Below are 22,560 nucleotides of genomic sequence, written 5' to 3'. Positions count from 1 at the left end.
GCCAGAAATTACCTCTGAGGTAATTTCCGGCCACCCCCGACCCACAGATATGTGAGTGTAACACTTTATTAACCTCCCCCACCTCCCGCATACACTGAGGTTGGATTCTAATTTCCCAACTGTGGATACATGACTCCATGAGTGTTGGACCCATGGATAGTAAGGTCCTCCTGAATGTGGGTCCTTTTTACTCTGCTGGTTCCTTGTCTTTCTTTTCCAGCAGCCTCTTCTTGAGAATTCTCTATCCTGGCTCATTTGTTTCTTTTCTCTCTCCTCTCTTTCAAGGCTTTCTAGACACGCTATGTACACAGCTTGCAAATAAATATTTCATAATTGCCTTCTATAATAAACCCACCACTTTTTCAAACTGCTTTTTTGGCGAATGTGAGTTAATCATGGAAAGCAAGAGCTGGCCAAAAGTGGTGCTATGGAAACTACACCAGAAGCCTTCTTCCTGTGTGACCTCCTTCTCAGATCCCAGAAGAAAAGACAGTGATAATCTGCAGGAGTGTCTGGAGTCTCTATAAGTTCTCATCTTATATTTATTCACAAGCTATGTCTGTAGTATGTTTTACTGCCATTTGGAAAAGCCCAGGAAATGAACTCTGACACCCTGCCATCCATATTTTGGTCTATGATCATTCTTAACTGTGTTTTTTAAAAGCACCTTCCACATCTATTTCTTGTGCTGTTTGAACATCCCAGTCTAATGCTGAACTCCAAATGATCCTATGGGGGCTGAAATTTCTTGCTCAAATATGTAAGCAATAGATCATCCCCCCACTAAAGACAACCGTTTTATAACACCTTAACATGCTCAGTTAAACCAAACTAACTACAACATGGCAGAAAATGGTGCAGTTCCTTCAGTTTATTATGGGATGAGTCCACAAAAGGAATATGCTCTGCTGTGATTTCCAAAACTAGCATTGTAAATAACTCATCTAAAGATTGATGGAAGGGCTGCATGCGCTAATTAGGATGCTTCATGATTTCCGGACCTAAGTGCAAAATGATGTAGAAAACCAAGCAGGCATGAAGGAAAAGGTAGAGGCTATTTGTCCAGCTGCTGGTTGCTCAAAGGCTGCTGGTAGGCTTATTTGCCCAGCTGGTGTTTGTTTCCTATCATTGTGCCCAGAGCTGCCTGGGACAAAAGCAATACTGTAGGCAAGGATCCAATCACTTCAGATAAATGGTATAAATGTGTTCCTCCAAACCAAGATTTAGCCTAAACGATAACATTACTGGATGTAAACCATTTGGAAACACTTTAAAGTGATTACTCAGGCACACCAGCTTCTGAATGGCAAATGCTGAAAATGGGGGAAAAACACTTCAGCATGTGCAAAAATATGTGACTGGTTGTAACGAGGCTTTCTAAATAGTAAGTTACCAGGACTTTCAAATGTTTTTATTATTTTGGTTTAATACCTCAGAATCTTGAAGGGAATACTATTTTGTTCTGCTAAATTTTGCCCTTGGATTTAAGCAAATCTTCTCTGAAAGGGCTTATTAACCAGTCATTAGGGAGAGGGGAGCACAAGTTGCAAGGTAACCTATTTCAGGCTTTTGGCCTGAAAGGCCAAGAAACTCCAGATTCTGCCCATAATCCACCAGACACTTGTTTGGCTGTTTTGGACTGCCAGATTTGTATTAGCTCCATCCCTGATTTGCTAGATTTCAAAGGCTCTGCACTTATCCATTAGGTTTTGTCTTGGTTTGCCCAGGAAGCCACTATTGGAAGTAAAACCTTTTCAATCCTATCTCAGAAATAAGCAAGGAAAGCCTTCAGAAGCCTCCTCCTTCTCCTAAGATACATTGTGATCAGGGCGGCCCTTTCATGAGGCAGGGTGAGGTGGTTGCCTTAGGCATGGGAGTCAATAGGGTACAGGGCATGGCAAGGACCAGTCTCCCCACCACCACAGGCTACAGTCCATTGGCCTCCCTGCTGCCAGCTGCCACCACCCATCTGCATCCCAGTGATGCACACTGTTCATTTTCCCCTCTTTGCCCTTCGGGGAGGCACTTCTGTCCTCTTCCTCTTCCTCCCCGCCCCCCTCTTCTGTCCTCTTCCTCCCCTCCCCCCCCCGCATCCAGTGGTGGGAGCTAGGAATATTCCTGTGTTTGGCTTGGTGGCATAGTCGGGAAATGCTCATGTGCTGCTGCCATTGCCTCAGCAGCATGACCTGAGAATGCTGAGCACCTACTGACAGTGGGTGGGGGCATGATATTATCTGCTTCAGGCAGCAAATGTCTTGGACCACCTCTGATTGCAGTATGACCTAACTCTCAAACAAGCCTATCAGCAAATAAGCCTACTAGCAGGCCTTAAGCACAGAGCAATCAGCAGCTGGACAAATTGCTTCTGCCTTTTATGCCTCCTGGAAATCATGAAGCATCTTAATCAGAGAACACCTCCCTTTAACAAAGCCATGGGGTACCTCGACTGAGTTTAAAATGTCTCATTTTCATTGACATTTAGTGGAGTTTATTTTTCTGACTGAAAATACTACGATAGACTTGCCTTGTGGCCTGCACCATTTTCTTTTTAGAGCATTTTTAAAAATTGTACCTCCATTATCAGTAAAAAATATAATGGCAGTATAATGGGGTTTAAAAAAGTATAATGGTGGTTTTTTTTTTTTTTTAAAGTTCAGCCTTAGGGATTGTTCCTGTTTTCTCCCTACCTGCCGCACAATAGCCCACCTGCTATTCTTCCCACCCGCAACAAAATAGTTCTCCTCCGATGCTACAAAAGAGATGCTATACTCACATACAGCATCTCAAAGCAGGTCTAGATGCCCAGTCCACTCCGGGCAGCGCCCCACTCATGGTTACAGCAGCATTTGTCTGCTGCAGGAAACACTGTAGCCATGATGGCTGCTATTTCTGTGATTGGGTGTGACATTGGGTGCCCAAGACTGCCAATCATGGAAATGGCAGCCATCATAATGATAGAATTTCCCTCAGCAAACAAACGCCACGGTAACTGTAAGAAGCATGCTTGAGTGATTGACTGGGCTGGTCCTGTCTTAGGAACATAGGAACATAGGAACCTGCCATATATTGAGTCAGACCATTGGTCTATCTAGCTCAGTATTGTCTTCACAGACTGGCAGCGGCTTCTCCAAGGTTGCAGGCAGGAATCTCTCTCAGCCCTATCTTGGAGAAGCCAGGGAGGGAACTTGAAACCTTCTGCTCTTCCCAGAGTGGCTTCATCCCCTGAAGGGAATATCTTGCGGTGTTCACACATCAAGTCTCCCATTCATATGCAACAAGGGCAGACCCTGCTTAGCTATGGGGACAAGTCATGCTTGCTACCACAAGACCAGCTCTCCTCTCAAGAGGAGACAGGCCCTGTCTTCTGGGCCTGCTTTGAGATGCTGTATGTTAGTACAGCATTTTGAAGAGGGCTATTATCTGACACCCCCTCCCCCAAGTCCTGCTATGCTGCCTCATCGTGGTGGAGGGGGATGTTCCTGGGAAGGATGAGCAAAGTACACCGGGAGGTATACTCCCAGTAGGGTCACCCAAACTGCAAAGGTCATCCCAGATGCTCAGGTAAAGCAAGCAGACACCTATATTGGGCAGCGGTGATACAGGAAGGTGCTGGAGGCAGACGATCACTTCAGTGACAACAACAAAGGCATCATTTCATACTGCGCTGGAAGAGGCAATGGTAAACAACTCCTGTAGTTTACCAAGAAAACCACATGGATAGACAAGATGGAATGATTGTTGATGTAGTGCCGGATGGTGGGCCCCTCAGTTTGGATAATACTCAACATGTTACTGAGGAAGAGCTAAGGATCTCTCAGAGTACCAATGGTGTTTATGTCGCGGTTAGACTAAAGCATTTTAGATGTCTAGCAGCTGATGTTGCCATGCAGGAAAAGAAAATCTGAAGTTGGAAAGACAGAATTACAATGGGAATGTGGAACGTAAGAAGCATGAATATGGGAAAGCTTGACGCAGTGAAAGAGGACATGAATCCACTACAGATTGACATCTTGGGCATCACTGAATTAAAGTGGACTAAAATAGAACACTTTCAGACAAAAATCATACTGTTTCCTACTCAGGACATGAGAAACAAAGAAGGAATGATGTTGCTTTCATAGTCAGGAAGGATATAGCAATGACAGCACTTGGGTACAATGCAGTCAGTGACTGAATAATATCAGTTAGATTTTGTAGACAACCCTTTAATATGACAGTTCTTAAAGTCTATGCCCCAATGACTGATGCAGAAGAAGAGAAAGTTGATGAGTTCTATGCTCAAGTTCAGTCTGAAATTGACAGAACATGCAAGCAAGATGTGCTGCTGGTGGTTGGAGACTGGAATGCCAAAGTTGGTAATGGTAAAGAGGAAAACACAGTTGGACTGTATGGCCTAGGAAACAGAAATGGGACAGGAGAACGACTTATTAGTTTTTGCCAAGCCAATGATCTCTTCTTTGCTAACACATTCTTCAACCAACCAAAGCAGTGCTTATATATATGGAATTCACCAGATGGAGTACACTGAAATCAAATGGATTACATTATTGGTGCAAGGAGGTGGAAGAGCTCAGTTATAACAGCAAAAATGTGGCTGGGGGCTGATTGTGGAACAGATCACGAACTGCTCATGTGCAAGTTCCAAGTCAAGCTAAAGCGAAAAAACAAAGCTATTGAACTTCCATGATTTGATCTTGAGAATGTACCCATCATTTTCAAGGAAAACATCAGGAACTGCTTTGAAGTTCTGAACCTCATTGATAGGGAACCGGAGGAATTGTGGAATGAAATCAAGGAAGTTGTTAAGGACGAATGTGAAAAGAGACTGCCAAAGACCAAGTAACAAAAGAAAGCAAAATGGATGTCAGAACAGATGGTGGAAATTGCCAAGAAGAGGAGAGAAGCCAAAGTCAAGAAAGTTAGAGACCTCAGGAAGGAACTTAATAGGGAATTTCAGAAAGCTGTTAGAAGAGACAAGGAGCAGTATTACAATGACATCTGTAAAGACCTTGAGGATGGAAATAGGTACAGAAAAACAAGGCAAGTATTCCAAAAGATCTCTGAACACAGAAGGAGGTTCCAATCTTGATTTGCTATGTTAAGGAATGCCAAAGGACAGATAGTAATTGATTCAGAGAAGATCAAACAGATATGGAAGGAGTATACTGAAAATCTGTACAGCAGGGACGTCAACATCCAAGATACTCAAGAAGATATTCCCTACTTGCAAGTATCTCTAGTATGGGAAGATGGTTAAATCAGCACTCCAGTCATTACCAAGTCAGAAGGCTACAGGAACTGATGGAATCACTACAGAAATATGGCAAGCAACAGAAGAAGAATCAGTCAAGGCTCTAACCAAACTATGCCAGTAAATTTGGAGAATGACACAGTGACCAACAGATTGGAAGAGGTTGGTCTACATACCCATACCAAAGAAAGATTTAACAGATTGTGCAAACTATTGCACAATATCCTTAATTTCACATGCTAGCAATATAATGCTTAGGATCATCCAACACAGATTAGAGCCCTGTGTGGAATGGGAAATGCCGGATGTCCAAGCTGGTTTCAGAAAATGCCGAGGAACAAGAGACATCGTTGCTGATGTATGCTGGATAATTGAGAAAGCCAAAGAATACCAAAAAGAAGTTAATATGTGCTTTATTGACTACAGAAAAGCCTTCAATTGCGTCAACCAAGTCATGTTGTGGAATATCCTTAGGAAAATGTTTGTCCCAGAACATCTCATTGTTCTCATGAGAAACCTATACACAGGACAAAAGCCACCGTCCAGATGGAACATGGTAAAACAGACTGGTTCCATATCAGCAAAGGAGTAAGACAAGGCTGTATACTTTCTCCGTATTTATTCAACTTATATACTGAACATAGACTGAGAGAATCTGGATTGGAAGAAGATGAGTGTGGTTTTAAAGTTGGAGGAAGAAACATCAATAATTTGCACTATGCTGATGACAACACTCTGATAGTTGAGCATGTGGATGATCTGCAAGCTCTAGTAATGAAAGTCAAGGAGCACAGTGAAAAAATGGCACTACGACAATGTAAAGAAGACTAAACTAATGACAACAGGTACAGCAACCAGCCTCAGAATTGACAATGAAGACATTGAAGTGGTGGATAGCTTCTGCCTTTTAGGATTGACTGTCAACAGTAAAAGATCCAGCAGTCAAGAAATACGCTGCAGACTAGCACTTGGTAGGGTTGCAATGAAGGCCTTGGAAAGGATATTTAGATGCTGTGATGTGTCTATACCTACAAAGATTAGTATTGTTCAGACAATGGCTTTCCCCGTGACATTCTATGGATGTGAAAGCTGGACTTTGAAGAAACAAAATAGAAAAAGTATTGATGCTTTTGAACTTTGGTGCTGGAAAAGACTTTTGTGGATACCATGGACAGCCAGGAAAACAAACAAATGGATCATAGAACAAATCAATCCAGAATTTTCACTCGAGGCACAAATGACCACAGGCTCAAACTATCATATTCCAGACACATTATGCAAAAACCCAGCTCCCTTGAGAAGTCCATAATGCTGGGGAAAGTTGAAGCCGCAAGGTGGATGGACTCAATTATGACAACAATCAATGCACCACTGAGAGAACTTAAGGCCAAGTTGAAGACAGATCATCCTGGAGAGAATCTATCTATGTGGACGCTAAGAGTCGACACTGACTTGATGGCACTTAATCAATCAATCCAATTATCTGACTGTGTTGGACAGCATTTTAGGGTTCATAATGGGTAGGGTAGACTGGGGGAAGATAGCTCCTGTCTCTGTAGGACAGGGCTGCACAACTTTGGCACTCCTGCATATGGACTAGAACTCCCATAATCCCTGACTATTGGCTGTTGTTGTTGGAGATTAAGGAAATAGTAGCCCAACAACTATTGGAGGGCTGAAACTGTGCAGCCTTGCTGTTGGATATCTATGCTGCTACATATTCCCAAGTGCTGGATGTAGATTTTCCATCCTGTAGTGGTCCTTTTCACTTCCAGTAGAGGTTAACTGGACAAAGAGGCACCTTTTTAAAGTGGTGCTTTCTTATATTTAGCAGTAGAGGGGAAGATATCAATATTCAATCTGGCATAGCTTCTTTCCAGTGGCTGTTGCTGGTGTCTCCCTTTTAGATTGTGAGTCCATTTTAGTTGGGAACCATTGTCTCATTCATTTTGCATTCAGAATGTTTTTGGGATAATTGTGGTGGGGGATGATGGGAGTTGTAGTTGATGGGGGATGATGGGAGTTGAGGCACCTGAGCAGTGGGCCTCTGCATGGTGTGTGTCATTCCAGGCCACGCAGAGGCCCAAACTGGTCCAAACTGGCCCGGTCCAGTCTGGATCTGGTTCAGACTTGAACTGAACCGGACCAGCCAGTGTCGTGCACACCCCTGACAGGACCTTTTCTGGACATCCAGACTTAGGGAGCACTGTCCTGTGAGTGATCTGTCTGGCTCCATTGTTGGTTGTAGTTATAATACAGTTAAGAGTCATATATTCCAAGAAGCATGTACTACTGCGTAAATTATTATTTGTTCTGATATCCTGATGCAGTAGTGCTGTTCTTTTATGCTGTTCTTACTGGCCATCATATCAATTGCTGATAAAAAGTAAAAAATAAACAAAATATTCTGTATATATTGCAACATGTCCTTCTATCAGTTGCATTGTTAGGGTCATACTACATATTTAATTCGATACTTAGTTTGGATTTGCTTTGGGGTTTTGTTTCTGCTTTTGTCTTCAATAGCAGTTGTGGTTGGGGAATCTGGCACAGGTGGAGATTCCCCCTCCCCCCACCAACTCTTTCCACACATTTGTGGTCCCAATTAAAACACCCCTTGCTCTGAATCACAGCTGATGTCCTGACACAAAAGCAGCTTGAGATGAAGATGATGGTATAGTCAGGACTGCAGCATGGTAGAAATGGTTTTTTTAAAAGACCCCGGCCATGCTGTAGCACCAATTGCTCCCCTCAGCTGTTATTTAAAAATGTAAGGGGAAAAAGCCAAACTAATGTAATGTGTTGTTTGGCCCTTAATTGTAAGGGACAGATGTTTTTTGAATGTACTGTATATATGACTTTCCTGAATTTAGAATATGTGCATATTATTCCCCTGAACAAATGCATTAGAACTGTGCAGTTATGAAGTTCATATGCATAACTGCACTTTGGAAGGAATAAATGTTCTAAATATGCAAATATTGCATCATTATCATAAACATGCCTGCCAACGGCCAATATTGCCCCTCCTCCACTTCTCATTGGGTTCACTGTAGGAGAATTAAGGTGCACTTCTTGCTTTGCTTAATGCTTTTAAGTTGTGAAAAATCATACAAAGTATTTTCCACAGAGCACTACCAGCACCAATACCAGACCATGCACCAAGCAATATAATGATCACACACACACACACCACTCTGTTCAGATAGATCTCTACCTCCCAGCATCTAATCCTTGCCTGCTGGCTTATTCTTGCATTCACATCATTTGATATCTCAACTCTTGACTACTCAATGAATCACAGCTTAACACATAAACTAGGACTGAACAACTCTGTCTCTCCAGCTATTGTCGGACTACAATTCTCATCATCTCCAGACACAGTGACCAATAGTCAGGGATGATGGGAGCTGTAGTCCAAGACCAGTTGGAGGGCCAAAGTTGTGCAGCCCTGATGTAAGCAGTATTGACTCATTGGAACTATTGCTTATTCTTAAAACTAGGGCACAATTTGAAAAGTATCTGGTACAGCAGCCTTCTTGACATGATACTGTTCTGGCACTGATCAGTACCTGGACGAAAGACAACTAGGAAAACTATGTACTCTAGCTAGAATCCAGCAAAGATATAGGTGGTATTATTATTATTATTATTATTTAAAATATTCTTATACTGCCCAAAACTTACATCTCTGTATAATAAATAAATATAATAAACATTTTAATATAGTAGGTGAAGCCCATCATTGATTGGATTTAAAAAAAAAACAGATTAAAAATTTGTTGAGAGAAATAACCGTTAAAATATGATAATTATATTCAGAATTTTTTCTTAAAAATATAAAATTATTTAAATTTTCACCAAGCATATTGTGGTGTACAAAGTGATGCTTTTAGCTAATTTCAGTGGCAGGATTGTATATGCAAAATTTGGTATCTGTAGGTAATTGGGAAGTATGACTTTTATTTTGCACCAACCAACCAACCAACCAACCAACCAATTCTTCAAAATATATAATTGGTACTGTGTTATATATATACTTGTGTTATATGATAGTTTCTTAACACATGCAACCAAGTTAGTTCATATGAAGAACATGCATGTTTGGACAAGGCTTTATTGTTAAGAAAGCTACTGTGCTATTCTAGGTCTGGAATTGGGTCCTAGCACCACCAATGCAGGAGGTGATGTCCCTCATGGGCCTTAAAACCATTACTCTGGTTCTCACGAGCTGCTTCTTCTGGAGACTGGCCAGTAGAATTGTGCAGACATCATTCTGTAGTCTTGCCCATTTAAAAGGTAAAGTGTGCCGTCAAGTGTGCCTCAGTATGAGATGATGCCTTTCTGCATCTTCCTATATCGCTGCTGCCCGATATAGGTGAACTTCCCATAGTCTGGGAAACATACCAGTGGGAATTAGAACTGGCAACCTCTGGCTTGCTAATCAAGCCATTTCCCCGCTGTGCCATTAGGTGCCCACTTATTTGAAGGTAAAGCCTATACATCAATGAAACCTGCACACATGACTGAATAAAATCATAACCTTAGAATACGTCATCTATGCCCTGATCCTGTCCAGATAAGCCCTATTGTGTTCAATGTAGCTTACTCCCAACTAAGTGTACATAGGATTGCAGCCTAAGTACATTTATACAGATATAATCAATTTGACTTTCTTCCAAATAAATGTGATTAACATTGGGGTTTTAAGTGTCTTTTGCCATTTGTAATCCATTACCTACCTAATAACCCTTTGACTCATGTCAAAACTTTGCTGAACACTTGCTTTCAGGCTGACTCTCGTCAGATATAAACCATTAGCTGGCATAATAGAGATTACGTGTTCAGCGTGCGTGCGCCACCCCACCCCCCAGGGATTATATATAGAGTTAGAATTATTTCTAGAACTGGGGAAATGGTTTGTGTAGTTCTATTTTCCCTTTTTGTTGTAATTTACATAATAGGTCATATATTTTCTATTTTTAAAATATGCCCACTCCCAATTTAATAACGCATAAAGCCTATTCAAAGGTGGCAGGCGGGTGGGGGAAGCGGGTGGAAGACGAGGTGGTAGTGAAGGCAGGATCCAACTTACCTTTTCCCCCAGGAGAGGAGAGCTGGTCTTGTGGTAGCAAGCATGACTTGTCCCCATAGCTAAGCAGAGTCTGCCCTGGTTGCATCTGAATGGGAGACTTGATGTGTGAGCACTGCAAGATATTCCCCTCAGGGGATGAAGCCGCTCTGGGAAGAGCAGAAGGTTTCAAGTTCCCTCCCTGCCTTCTCCAAGATAGGGCTGAGAGAGATTCCTGCCTGCAACCTTGGAGAAGCCGCTGCCAGTCTGTGAAGACAATACTGAGCTAGATAGAGCAATGGTCTGACTCAGTATATGGCAGTTTCCTATGTTCCTATGTTCCATATGAGCAAAGAAATACTGCTGGGAGTGCGACTCATACTCCCAAATGATCCACACTGCTCCAGCAGCATGGATCTCCAGAGGCGGGGATGATGTTTCCCAGCTTCCAAATATCCCACAATGCTCTGCACAATGAGTAGAGTGCATTGGGGGACACCCCCATCAGACAGGTGCTCTAGGTGCTTGTCTCTGTGTTGCTAGGGCTGCATGCAGCCTGAGCAGACACGTGACTCCAAGCCTTTATCCCCATAAATTTACCCCATGACCCTTGTGCCCTTTACCCCAGGTATAAGTAAAAATTAGTCAGTATTTGCAAATCCAGTTTTTCTTGGTGTAAATTTTGCAAAATTTGAGTTATAGTGGAGGAAAATAACGAGAGGGGCAGAAGTCATCTTCATGTCCGTCTTTCAAACTTCCAGAGGCATTTTGCTACCTGCTGCTTGAAACACAGTGCTGGGACAGGCACACTGTGGTTCATCAGACTCAGCAAGACATATTGTTCAGTTTTGGGCCCTATCCATCGCCAGCACAGCATCCCTCTAGTGGCTGTTGCTGGTGTCTATTTTATGTTTCTTTTTTAGATTGTGAGCCCTTTGGGGACAGGGGGCCATTTTATTTGTTATTTCTCTATGTAAACCACTTTGAGGACTTTTGTTGAAAAGTGGTATATAAATTTTCATCATATTCATATTTTTAATTTTGATTTTTTTTTAAAAAAAAATGTGGAGTTTACAAGTTATGGTGGACAGCATTTAGACTAATGGTGGTTTCACATGATCTGTCACAAGTAAGGGAGGCAGGGAAGTGTTGCAGAAATGTGAAAGTGGCAGTGTGCACTCCTGGCAGGTTTCTCATGCTAACCCACCCAAGTCCATTTCCCAAGATTTTCCACACAACGTCCTTCTGACTTTCGACCAAGATCTGGAGTTAGGTAGAAAATCTCGGGAGAATGTCAGGCAGCAGACTTGGGATCTGAACACGGGGTGGTTCACATGAAATACTCATCTGCATGCGCTGCTGATCCCCAATTTCAATATTTCCCTGCCATTCTTACTTGCAGTGGATCTTGTTAAGCTGCCCTAAGTCAGTCGTAACTAAGTCCCATGGAAATTAATGGAACTTAGGTTAGTCATGATTAATTTATTGTAGTGCTTAGGCACCATTAGTCACAAACTACTCTGAATGTTACCCAGTATTTTTAACACAAGACCTATTTCAACAAATATTCTGATATAATATTTCAACAAATATTCTGATATTCCATGTGAAGTTATCACCATGTGCTGCTTATTGTTCTGTGGTCCGGCTGCTTTATTTGAATGATTCTATGCAAGAGCTGGTTCTTTATAATCAGTTGGTTTTTTTTCCCTAAGGGAGGGAAGATTAAAGAACAGCTTGAGATGCTGAGAAGTCTCAACCTGTTTCTTAACCTACCATCTCTTCCCCCACTGAATTAGATATGAGTGAATATTTTTTCTGTACTCTGGTACATCTAAAAGAAAAGAGGATAAGAGTGTTGGGTTTACTGCTAATTGTTAAACTAGTAACTTTCGGTGGGGCAGGATTTAAAAGATAGCTACCTATGAAATTGTAGATGTTAGGAGGAAAAAAAATAAGATAAACTTTTTTCAATTGTCTGAAATGACTTTTTTGTTGTTGCTGTTTTTCAACATCATTTTTCAATTTCCAGTTATGTCTCATACACCTTTTCAACATGGCTCTGCAAGGTTGAAATCAATACATTTGTCAGAATATTTATCTCCTGAAAGGTCTTCTAGAGTACTTTGCCCATCATTATTTTGACGCACGTCAGAATTTTGCTGATAAGTTGTTTTCTTGCTGCTTTCCTATCGGATGAGAGACATTAGTAGACACACAATGCATTAGTTGCTATTGCTTGCTGGTCAGCTCTGTATTCTGTGCTTATAGGCACTGAGAGTCAGAATTCCTAATGTACAGGAAATAGCAGTGGTTCAGCATTTTTGGAAATCAAGATGATAGAAAGATGCCCGTGCATCTGGTATGTGAGGGACATTTATGTGAATAGCTAGTTATGATTATTTACGCCTTCAGGTCTTTTAAACATGCATGGGTGAATGAGCCAATATAGCAGGGGCACTGTTGTGAGCTACATCTGGTTTCGCACTCTGTATATGCTCAGAGGGAAAGAGGGAAAGTCACATCTTACATAAACTGCATTAGTTCTTGGAGATAGTGGCCATGTAGGATCTGGGTGTGCAAACAGAGACAGAGGAAGACACATTCAGAAAGTTCAGTGGGCTTTATTATAGAAAGTTGCTCATCAGGATAAAGTTCAAACTGGTCATCGAATTAAACATGTTTTCAATTCAAAGTGTAGTGCAATATGCCTAGCTATCAAATGTATATGCAATCAGTAATTACAGCTGTCTAACAAATCCCAATAAAACATTTAGAGAGAAACAGAGAGAGAAGAAAGAAGGGAAGGCTTAGGAAAGGGATGGCAGTGATTAGTAAGGAGGAGGGAAGGGGGATCAGGCTGAGCTGTCGGTTGAAAAAGCATCTCACCAGGTTCATGAAGAAGGCTTCAAAGGACTTGTTTGTTGCTTAGGGAATGATGCAGGCTCAGCCAGAGGGAATGATGCAGGCTTGGAAATGATGCAGGTACAGGCAGTCCAGCAGGCTAGTGGTAGATGCTCAGAGCAAGGCCTCTGCTTTGCTCTGAGAGAGCCATGAGAGAGCCGTGGCTGGGTAGTCTTGACTTCACACTACACAGCAGAAATCACAGACAGTCCCTTTCCATGGATAGAATTCCTGCTTTAGTCCCGTGGCTTGAACAGCTAAGTCTGGGGATCGCTCTTGAGCAAAGGTCTGCTGGTTAGGCAAAGCTTGCTAGCTGGCCACGTGACAGGTGGCCCCTTTTATACAAGCTGGTCCTTTTGATCTGTCATAAATCTCAAAAGTGTAAATTGCTGTTATCTTCTAGATCCTGTTTCCTGACAATTATTGATCAATTCAGGATATTAGTTCAGTCCAGGATAAACAGGATTTCGCTGTTTACCCCTACTTCCAGACCATATATGTACAGTGGGTATAGAAAAGAATCACCCCCTTTGATAGACCTTAAATTCTGGTTCCCTTACATCCTGAAATGAAAACACAAAGAAAATTCCCTTCACCAGCTGTACTTATCCAATGCAACCTATAACATCCAACTGAAAAACATCACAATTACAGTCCAGAAAAAGTGTCAGAAACAAAAAACAAGAATTACTGAGATTGAAAAAGGATCACACACACCCCAATGTCAATATTTTGTTGAACCACCTTTTGCTTTAATAACAGCCTTGAGTCTGTTGGGATACTTCTCTATCAACCTTGCACATCTAGACGGAGCAATATTTGCCCACTCCTCCATACAGAACTGTTCAAGTTCGGTCGCATTGGATGGTAGGTGTTGGTGGACTGCTATCTTCAAATCTCCCCACAGATTTTCTATGGGATTTAGGTCTGGGCTCTGACTGGGCCACATGAGGACGTTCACTTTTTTCTCCTTCAGCCACTGTGTGGTCAATTTTGCTGTGTGCTTCGGATCATTGTCATGTTGAAAGGTGAATCTTCTGCCCATCCTCAACTGTCTGGCAGAGGGTAGCAGATTTTCTTCCAGAATCTGACGGTATTTTGCCCCATCCATTTTTCCTTCTACCCTAACGAGAGCCCCAGTCCCTGAGGCAGAGAAACACCCCCACAACAGGATGCTGCCACCTCCATGCTTCACTGTAGGTATGGTGTGTTGTGGATGGTGAGCTGCGTTGGATTTACGCCAGTTGTACTGTTTGGTGTTGAGGCCAAATAGTTCAATTTTGGTCTCATCTGACCATAAGACCTTTTTCCATTTGGCAGCAGAATCTTCAAGGTGCCTTCTGGCAAAGCTCAAATGAGCTTTAATGTGGCCTTTCTTGAGAAGTAGCTTTCTCCTTGCGACCCTCCTGAACAAGCCACATCTGTGGAGTGCTCGTGAAATTGTTGTCACATGCACAGAACAACCACTCTTTGCCATGAAGTCCTTTAACTTTAACTTTAAGAGTGGCCATTGGCCTCTTGGTAACCTCTCTTACCAGTTTCCTCCTTGCTCTTCCATCCAGTTTGGAGGGCCGACCGGATCCAGGGAGGATAGCAGTCCACCAACACCTACCATCCAATGTGACCGAACTTGAACAGTTCTGTATGGAGGAGTGGGCAAATATTGCTCCATCTAGATGTGCAAGGTTGATAGAGAAGTATCCCAACAGACTCAAGGCTGTTATTAAAGCAAAAGGTGGTTCAACAAAATATTGACATGGGGGGGGGGTGATCCTTTTTCAATCTCAGTAATTCTTGTTTTTTGTTTCTGACACTTTTTCTGGACTGTAATTGTGATGTTTTTCAGTTGGATGTTATAGGTTGCATTGGATAAGTACAGCTGGTGCAGGGAATTTTCTTTGTGTTTTCATTTCAGGATGTAAGGGAACCAGAATTTAAGGTCTATCAAAGGGGGTAATTCTTTTCTATACCCACTGTATAAATTAAAAAGCACCGCTCCCAGTACAGATCCTTGGGGGACCCCAATTCTTACTTCCCTCCATTGTGAAAACTCTCCATTTATACCTACCTTCTGTTTCCTGTCTTTCAACCAGTTAGCAATCCACACATGTACTTGTCCCCTTATCTCATGACTGCTAAGTTTCCTCAGGAGTCTTTGATAAGGAACTTTGTTGAAAGCTTTTTGCAAGTCCAGGTATACTATGTCAACTGGATAAACTTGATCCACACACTTGTTGACACTCTCAAAGAACTCCAAAAGGTTGGTCAGGCAAGATTTACCTTTGCGGAAGCCATGCTGGTTCTCTCCCAGCAGGGCCTGTTCTTCTATGTGCTTTACAATTTTATCCTTGAGGATGCTTTCCATCAATTTGCCTGGACCGGATGTTAAGCCAACCGGCCTGTAATTTCCCGGATCACCCCGGATCCCTTTTTGAAAATTAGTGTTACATTTGCTACTTTCCAGTCCTCTGGTACAGAGCCCTATTGCAGGGATAAGTTATATATTTTAGCAAGGAGGTCAACAATTTCACATTTAAGTTCTTTGAGGACTTTTGGATGGATGCCATCTGACCCTGGCAATATGTTAGTTTTTAGTTTTTCCAAACAGTTTAGAACATCATCTCTTCTTCACTTCCATCTAACTCAGTTCTTTAGCCTCCATCCCCAAAAAGCCTGGTTCAGGAACAGGCATATCCTCAGTATCCTATGCCGTGAAGATGGATGCAAAGAACTCATTTAGCTTCTCTGCAACCTCCATATCCTCCTTTATAATCCCTTTCACTCCCTCACTGTTGAATGTCCAACCGCCTCCCTGGCAGGTTTCCCGCTTCTGATGTATTTAAAGAAATGTTTGTTATCTCCCTTGATACTTTTAGCTAAATGTTCCTCAAACTCTCTTTTTGCCTCCCTTATTGTTGCCTTGCATTTCTTTTGCCAGAGTTTATGTTCCTTTCTGTTCTCCTCATTTGGACAGGCCTTCCAATTTTGGAAGGAAGTATTTTTCCCTTTTATGGCTTCCTTGACAGTACCTGTTAGCCATGCTGGCCTCCTCCTGGACTTAGTGGTACCTTTCCTCCTTTTGGGTACACAGTCTAACTGGGCTTCTAGTATTGTGGTTTTGAGTAAGTTTCAAGCATTCTGGAGCCAAGTGACTCTTCTGATTTTCCCTTTCAGTTTTTTTTTCACCATACTCCTCATTTTGGAGAAGTTTCCTCTTCTGAAATTCAAAATGTCTGTGTTAGACTTCCATGGTGATTCTCTCCCCGCATGTATGCTGAATTTGATCACACTATGGTCACTGTTCCCTAAAGGGTTGATGACACTTTGATCTTTGCTGGATCATGCCCAAGGCCTATCTAGTGCAGAATCTTGTTTCCCACAGTGGCCCAGCAGATGCCCCTGAGAAGCTCACAAGCAGGAAATGAAGGCACGTCACTCTCCTGCTGTTGCTCCTGTTCCAAGGGGTGTCACCTACCACCCTCTGTGACTGTGTTTTGGCACAAGTGGGGGAAATGCATGTCAAATGGGTACATACCCAAGAACAGTAATAAGAATACCTTCAGTGCTGTACAGGTGGTGTCTGTGACATGGGCACACTAGAAAAGGAAAGAAAGAGGATGTGACTTTGAAAACAAAGAGTTGCTTTATTGAGAAGTAATAGGGGCACAGTGAATGAAAAGGTAGTTGGTTAGGAACATTACTAAGTTGCTATACTAGGAAGGGGGTTTGGGGTGAAAGAGAGAAAGAAAGAGGGAAGCTGTTTGTCATATCTACCTAGATCTTGCAGTGGGAATTCCCCTCTCCAGGGAGATCAAGGACAGAGCGAGTCCATTGGTACACCTGGGCAGATTGGGGGTGTAGCGTCCAATGGCAAGGTGCACGGACAGCAAATGTGGCAGATGCAATGGCAACAGCAAGGTATGATCGCAAAATCAAAAGTGTGATCCCATGTGTGAGGAGGGTGAGAGAGGAGGGAACATCACACCCTCTGGAACAGACCTTCAATTCTGATAAGGATAGGGAGGAAATGTAATATAGAGCTTGACTCACATGTGGAAGCTTCTTACAAAACCATGAGGAAAGAGAACTAGTATTCCTTTTCTTTTTGTTTCTTTTTGCAGCATTCAGGTGGGTCTGTTCTGTATTTCACCTGCTTATGCCATAATGCAATCAGTGAGGGTATTTCATTGGCTTTGTGGCAGGTCTTCTTCAAATGGAGCTGAGTATTGCCTTTTAAGGAAACCCCCTTGTCAGAACAACCATTTACCTGGAAGGCAGTCAGCGTTTCTCTTCCAGGTAATCACAAGGACAAAAAAATGGCTTTATGTTTAGGAAGTACACTGAAGTACGTGCAAATGGCAAAGCAAGCGGGTCTGGTAACGTTCCCTGCAAGTGGTATTCAGAGGACATCAGGACTAGTAGCCATGGATAAACATAATCTCCTGTGTACACAGCTCTGTTTATAGTTTGAAGCGAGTCAAAAGTAAAGGCATGGCCACTGCTCCCAATTCTGCTGCCTCCTATCCTGTACTGACGTCTGGGGTGGGGTGCAGGGCTGAGTAATCAAGCAAAGAGAAATGAAGCAATACACATGCATATTAAATATCAAATTGTTAAAACATAGCATTGGAATAGTCTACACAAATAATCTAGTCCAACTGCCTAAACAAATAGCTAAAGCTTCCTTGATAAATACTTGTTTATTTTCTATTTGACCAGAAGGAGATTCCTCACAAGGGACCTTGTGATGTTTAGGTTAAGTAGGGTTGTGCGTTTTGTATTCCCCCCCCCCGATTTGTACCAAATCCGAATCAACCCCATTTTGTATTTTGTCCGAAATTAAGCCTTCCAAATCACTCCAGTTTTGTTTTGTATCCAAATTAATCCGAATCTGAATTAATTCAGATTTTAAAATGGGTCTTGTGGTCAAAAGAGTGGCTGGGGGTTATAGTGCCCAATGAGTGGAAGCTACCACAAAAATTTCAAAGGAACTGGGCAAACTGCTGGTTTTTGGTTAATTTTTGAAGTTTGTGCATCTTTCAGATTTTCTCCATAGGGTATGATGTTGGTTTCAGGAAAAGTATAGCTTCATGCGGGGTGGAGGGGAAAGGGTGGCCCAGGGTGGAGTGTGGTTGGTGGTAGTGCCCAATTGGTGCAAGGAAGCTACCACAATTTTTTCAGAGGAATTTGGCAAAGGGCTGATTTTTAAAGAATTAATGAAGTTACATGTCTTTCAGATTTTCCTTGTAGGGTATAATGGAGGTTTCTGCAGTCCCATAACTCCACTTGAGGGGCACTGGGGTGGCCCAGAGCAAGTGGTGGTGTAGTGCACATATGGTGACAACCACCCACATGGGTTGCCAACCCATGAAGTACAGGGTTTTGTTCTAGAGGTGTTCTGAGAGTAGATTCTCTGGTAGCATATGAGAGTGGATTCATGGTTTTTCATTAAAAATCTCATTTGCTACCAGAGAATCTAAACTCAACAGCTCAGAAACAACAAAGCCCAGTACCCCAATGAGTTAGCAATTTGGTTGGCACCCTCTGTGCACTACGCCACCATTCACTTCGGACCATCCCAGTGCCCCCCAGGTGGAGTTATGGGGCTACTGAAACCTCCATTATTCCCTATGGGGAAAAAATCTTAAAGATGTGCAAACCTCAAAAATTCCTAAGAATGTTTAGCCCTTTGCCCTATTTGTAATCTGGGTGCACTGCCACCCAACCCACTGTTTTGCCCCTGAAGCCCCACATAAACAAGTTGAAAGAGTGAAGAGAATGACCAGTGTGGTGTAGTGCTTAGAGTGCTGGACTAGGACCAGGGAGACCCAAGTTCAAATCCCCATTCAGCCATGATACTAACTGGGTGACTCTGGGCCATTCACTTCTTTCAGCCTAACCTACTTCACAGGGTTGTTGTGAGGAAAAACCTAAGTATGTAGTACACTGCTCTGGGCTCCTTGGAGGAAGAGCAGGATATAAAATGTAAATAAATAAAATAAAACTGCCTTGGTACTATGGAACAGCTTCAAATGTTCATTTAACTGAACTGGAGTGAGCCATAGCCCAAAAAAAAAAATCAGTCTACTGTTCAGAATTGTTGAGATTTATCATCACTGCATTTAAGAAAGTGCAAAACCATGGATCATGGTTACAAGAAAGAGAGAAGCAACTAAGATTCCTGGGGATGTAAAGAGATTGGCAGGGGTGTTCCCCACCCCCTTCTTTTGTCTCCTGTAGTCCCATGTGGATGACCTGTCCCTGCAATGGCAAAAGTTGTTAACCCCTGGCTTAGACATCATTTCCCACCAAATTACATTGTAGCCTAAATTACATTAGACTGCTCAACTTGGGCATCAAAACTTAGACACCACTATAACTCATAAAAATCAGAAGAAAACCAAAATAGCTCTTCAAAAGAGCCCTGAACAAGTCAAGAGATTCTTTCTAAACCTTTGGAAAGAAACACCTGTGTAATTTCAGAACTTTCCTAACCAGCTTCTCGAAAAGCTTCTCCACACAATTTATACCATGGCTTTTAGCAAGAGTTTTGGAATTGCACTGAGCTCCCAAAGATATTTGGGTATTTCTGTCTCAAAATCCTGTCTTCCAAATCCCTTTGCAAAGTCAGTTTGCATTTCAATCACACTGAATACAACACTTAACTAAACTATTCATGCTCAACAGTTTTTGCATATCTTATCTTCTGCTAATCACTCAGTGCCTCAGCTGGAGTGGAGAGAGTCAGAGAAGTCAGTTTGAATTGCAATGCTTTTCCTAAGAACAAAGCATTCTGTCTGAAAAACAGTCATTTCTATTTGGAAAGAAAAATCTCTGTTTTTTAATTCTTGATTTTGTTTTGGTTACAAAACCTCCGAAATTTCAATTTTCAGGCACAAAACGTTTTGTACCCGAATTGAAATGCACAAGCCTAAGGTTAAGCTGAAGTTTCCCCCTGTTTTGCAGCAGATAGAATCACTGGACCTATGTAACAAAACAACAGACTACGAATTCCCCAATTCCAAACATACTTAGGAAATCTAAGATAGGAATACATTTTGGATCAGGAACCAGCCATAACTATTTAGGTAATGGTGAGGTGCAAAGTTAGAATGGACTTTTCTTACATATCTAGTTCACACAGATGAAGTGAACCCCTATGAATGTTCCATACTTGTGACAATTAAGCCCCTTGGCAACCTGAGGAGCCGTGGCATTATATCATCAAGATGATCATTGAGAAGATATTATAATTTTGTTGGTAGTTATTAGTTGTGATATAATCCCTGTAGCTGTGCTTTTTAGTTTTCGAAAACACATATTACCAAGTGATCATTAACAGCAGCAAAATCATTATCACCATTTAAATGGAAGCAAGTAGAGTGAATAAACAAGGGATATGAAGTTCATTATTTCACTCTGCAAATCATGAACTCTGGGGAAATTTCCATTTTAATATACTGTTTGTTTTAATAGAATGCTAAAAGGTTAAAATTACATATATCCTGTGGATAATGTAAACACTCATTTCTTTCTGTCTTTTTAATTACCTAAACAGAAATTTGTGCACTAGAGACATTATAAAAAAAGATCATTACCAATCAACATCATTATTTATTTCAGTGGGCTTGACGTTATTTGTGAAAATATACTCGCTTAGGATAACTGTTAAAGCAGCCATGATGCCAAGGTGAAGTAAGTAAGGAAATGGTTAGATTGCAGAGGCAACAATCAGTCATACTTGATTTACTGACTCTACCTTATGATTTTTTTTTTTTTACCAAATTCTATTTTCCATGCCCATGTCCTATTATTCCACTATTATGTTTTCTGTACCAAGAGTTCACTGATTATTGTGGGGTATTAATGAATAAATCACTGCCCGAGCTTCCAAGGTAGTTGATGCAGAGCAAAATCCCATTTCTACCCATCTATCGACTATAGTCTCTTGTCAATAGCTGCTGCAATATATTTGAAAATATGCTAGAGCTACACATTTCTAACCTATCAACACGTTTTCTATTTTAGGGCTTTGGAGTAGATTTGCTGCAAAGTAAAGAAATACAAAGCTTTGATTGCTAGCAGGGACTGGTTCAATAGGTTGCCCAGCAATGCAAGAACGGGTTCTGAGCAGTGACAAATTGATTTAGCAAGGGAATAGCATCAAAGATTTCCTTCATTATGGAATTAGAGTGTTCTGCTGAGAAAGACTGACGTTCTCTGGCTGAGTTGGAGTGTCAGACTACACTATAAACATGTTAGTGTCTAGATTGTGATTTGCTTGCCACATAGATGGATGTTCATCACCACTGCTGGGAGACAGTTGTCACAGTCTCATGGAAGCCTGCTTATCATTCATGTGGTCACTTCTATTACCACAGCTCAGACTGCACTGACCTACTATTAGTGACTCTAATTTAATTTCCCTCACCAGTGTCATGGGTTATTTCTTCCATTAGTTGAGAGATTTAATTTACAGGGTAAACTCCATCACTTGTGAGAAGGATTTTCTGATGACCTGAGAAACAAGTCCTTTTTGAAGATTAACATTATGCAGGCTATTCATCTTGGTCACTATCCAGGCCTATGGTTTGAAAACCATTGCATGGTAATGTATTCATAGGCTGGTGCTCCTTGTTGTGGCCATTATGGGGTGTGTTATTTTCCAGATTCAAAACAAAATGGCTGCAAAAGAGAATTCTATGTAAAACTTAAAAGAAGAGTTTTACTGATGTTGAATCAATGTAAATATTTAGGTTCAGTTCTAGTGTCCTGGAGAGCAGATGGTCTCTCGACTAGTTAAACATACCTGGCTTTAGATCAGTTAAAGATATCTGGTGCCTATCAATTATTTTAGCCGTGACTAGCACACAGCAGCTTGCCCTAATGCAGCAACAGCAGCATCCTTTGTGAACAAGTCTGTCTGTGTTTAAAGCCTATTAAAGTAAATCTTTTCCAGGAGGCGAGGAAATGTCATTGCAGTCACGTAGTGACCACATAGACATTGTAGTTGTACATAAATGAGTCATCCTGAGTTCCCTGTTCCCGTCATGGGTTTTCTGTGCCTTGAGGAGAGGCCAGTTGGCAGGGTAATAGCACTGCCACAAGCTCATGGGCGACACTCTAATCTACGGCTGCTCAACTTTGGCCCTGCTGCAGATGCTGGCCTACAACTCCCATAATCCTTGGCTATTGGCCACTGTAGCTGGGGATTGTGGTAATCCAAAAACAGCTGGGTGGGCCTAAATTGAGCAGGCCTGCTCTAATCTAATATAATGCCAGAATCTCTTCCTCCTCACAGTCCTCTAAGAATCTTGTGGCAATCAAGTGGAGA

This window comes from Hemicordylus capensis, chromosome 1 (assembly GCF_027244095.1).
Source record: "Hemicordylus capensis ecotype Gifberg chromosome 1, rHemCap1.1.pri, whole genome shotgun sequence".
Lineage (NCBI taxonomy): Eukaryota > Metazoa > Chordata > Lepidosauria > Squamata > Cordylidae > Hemicordylus > Hemicordylus capensis.
The sequence above is the reverse complement of the archived record's forward strand: the minus strand, read 5'-3'. Positions refer to the sequence as shown.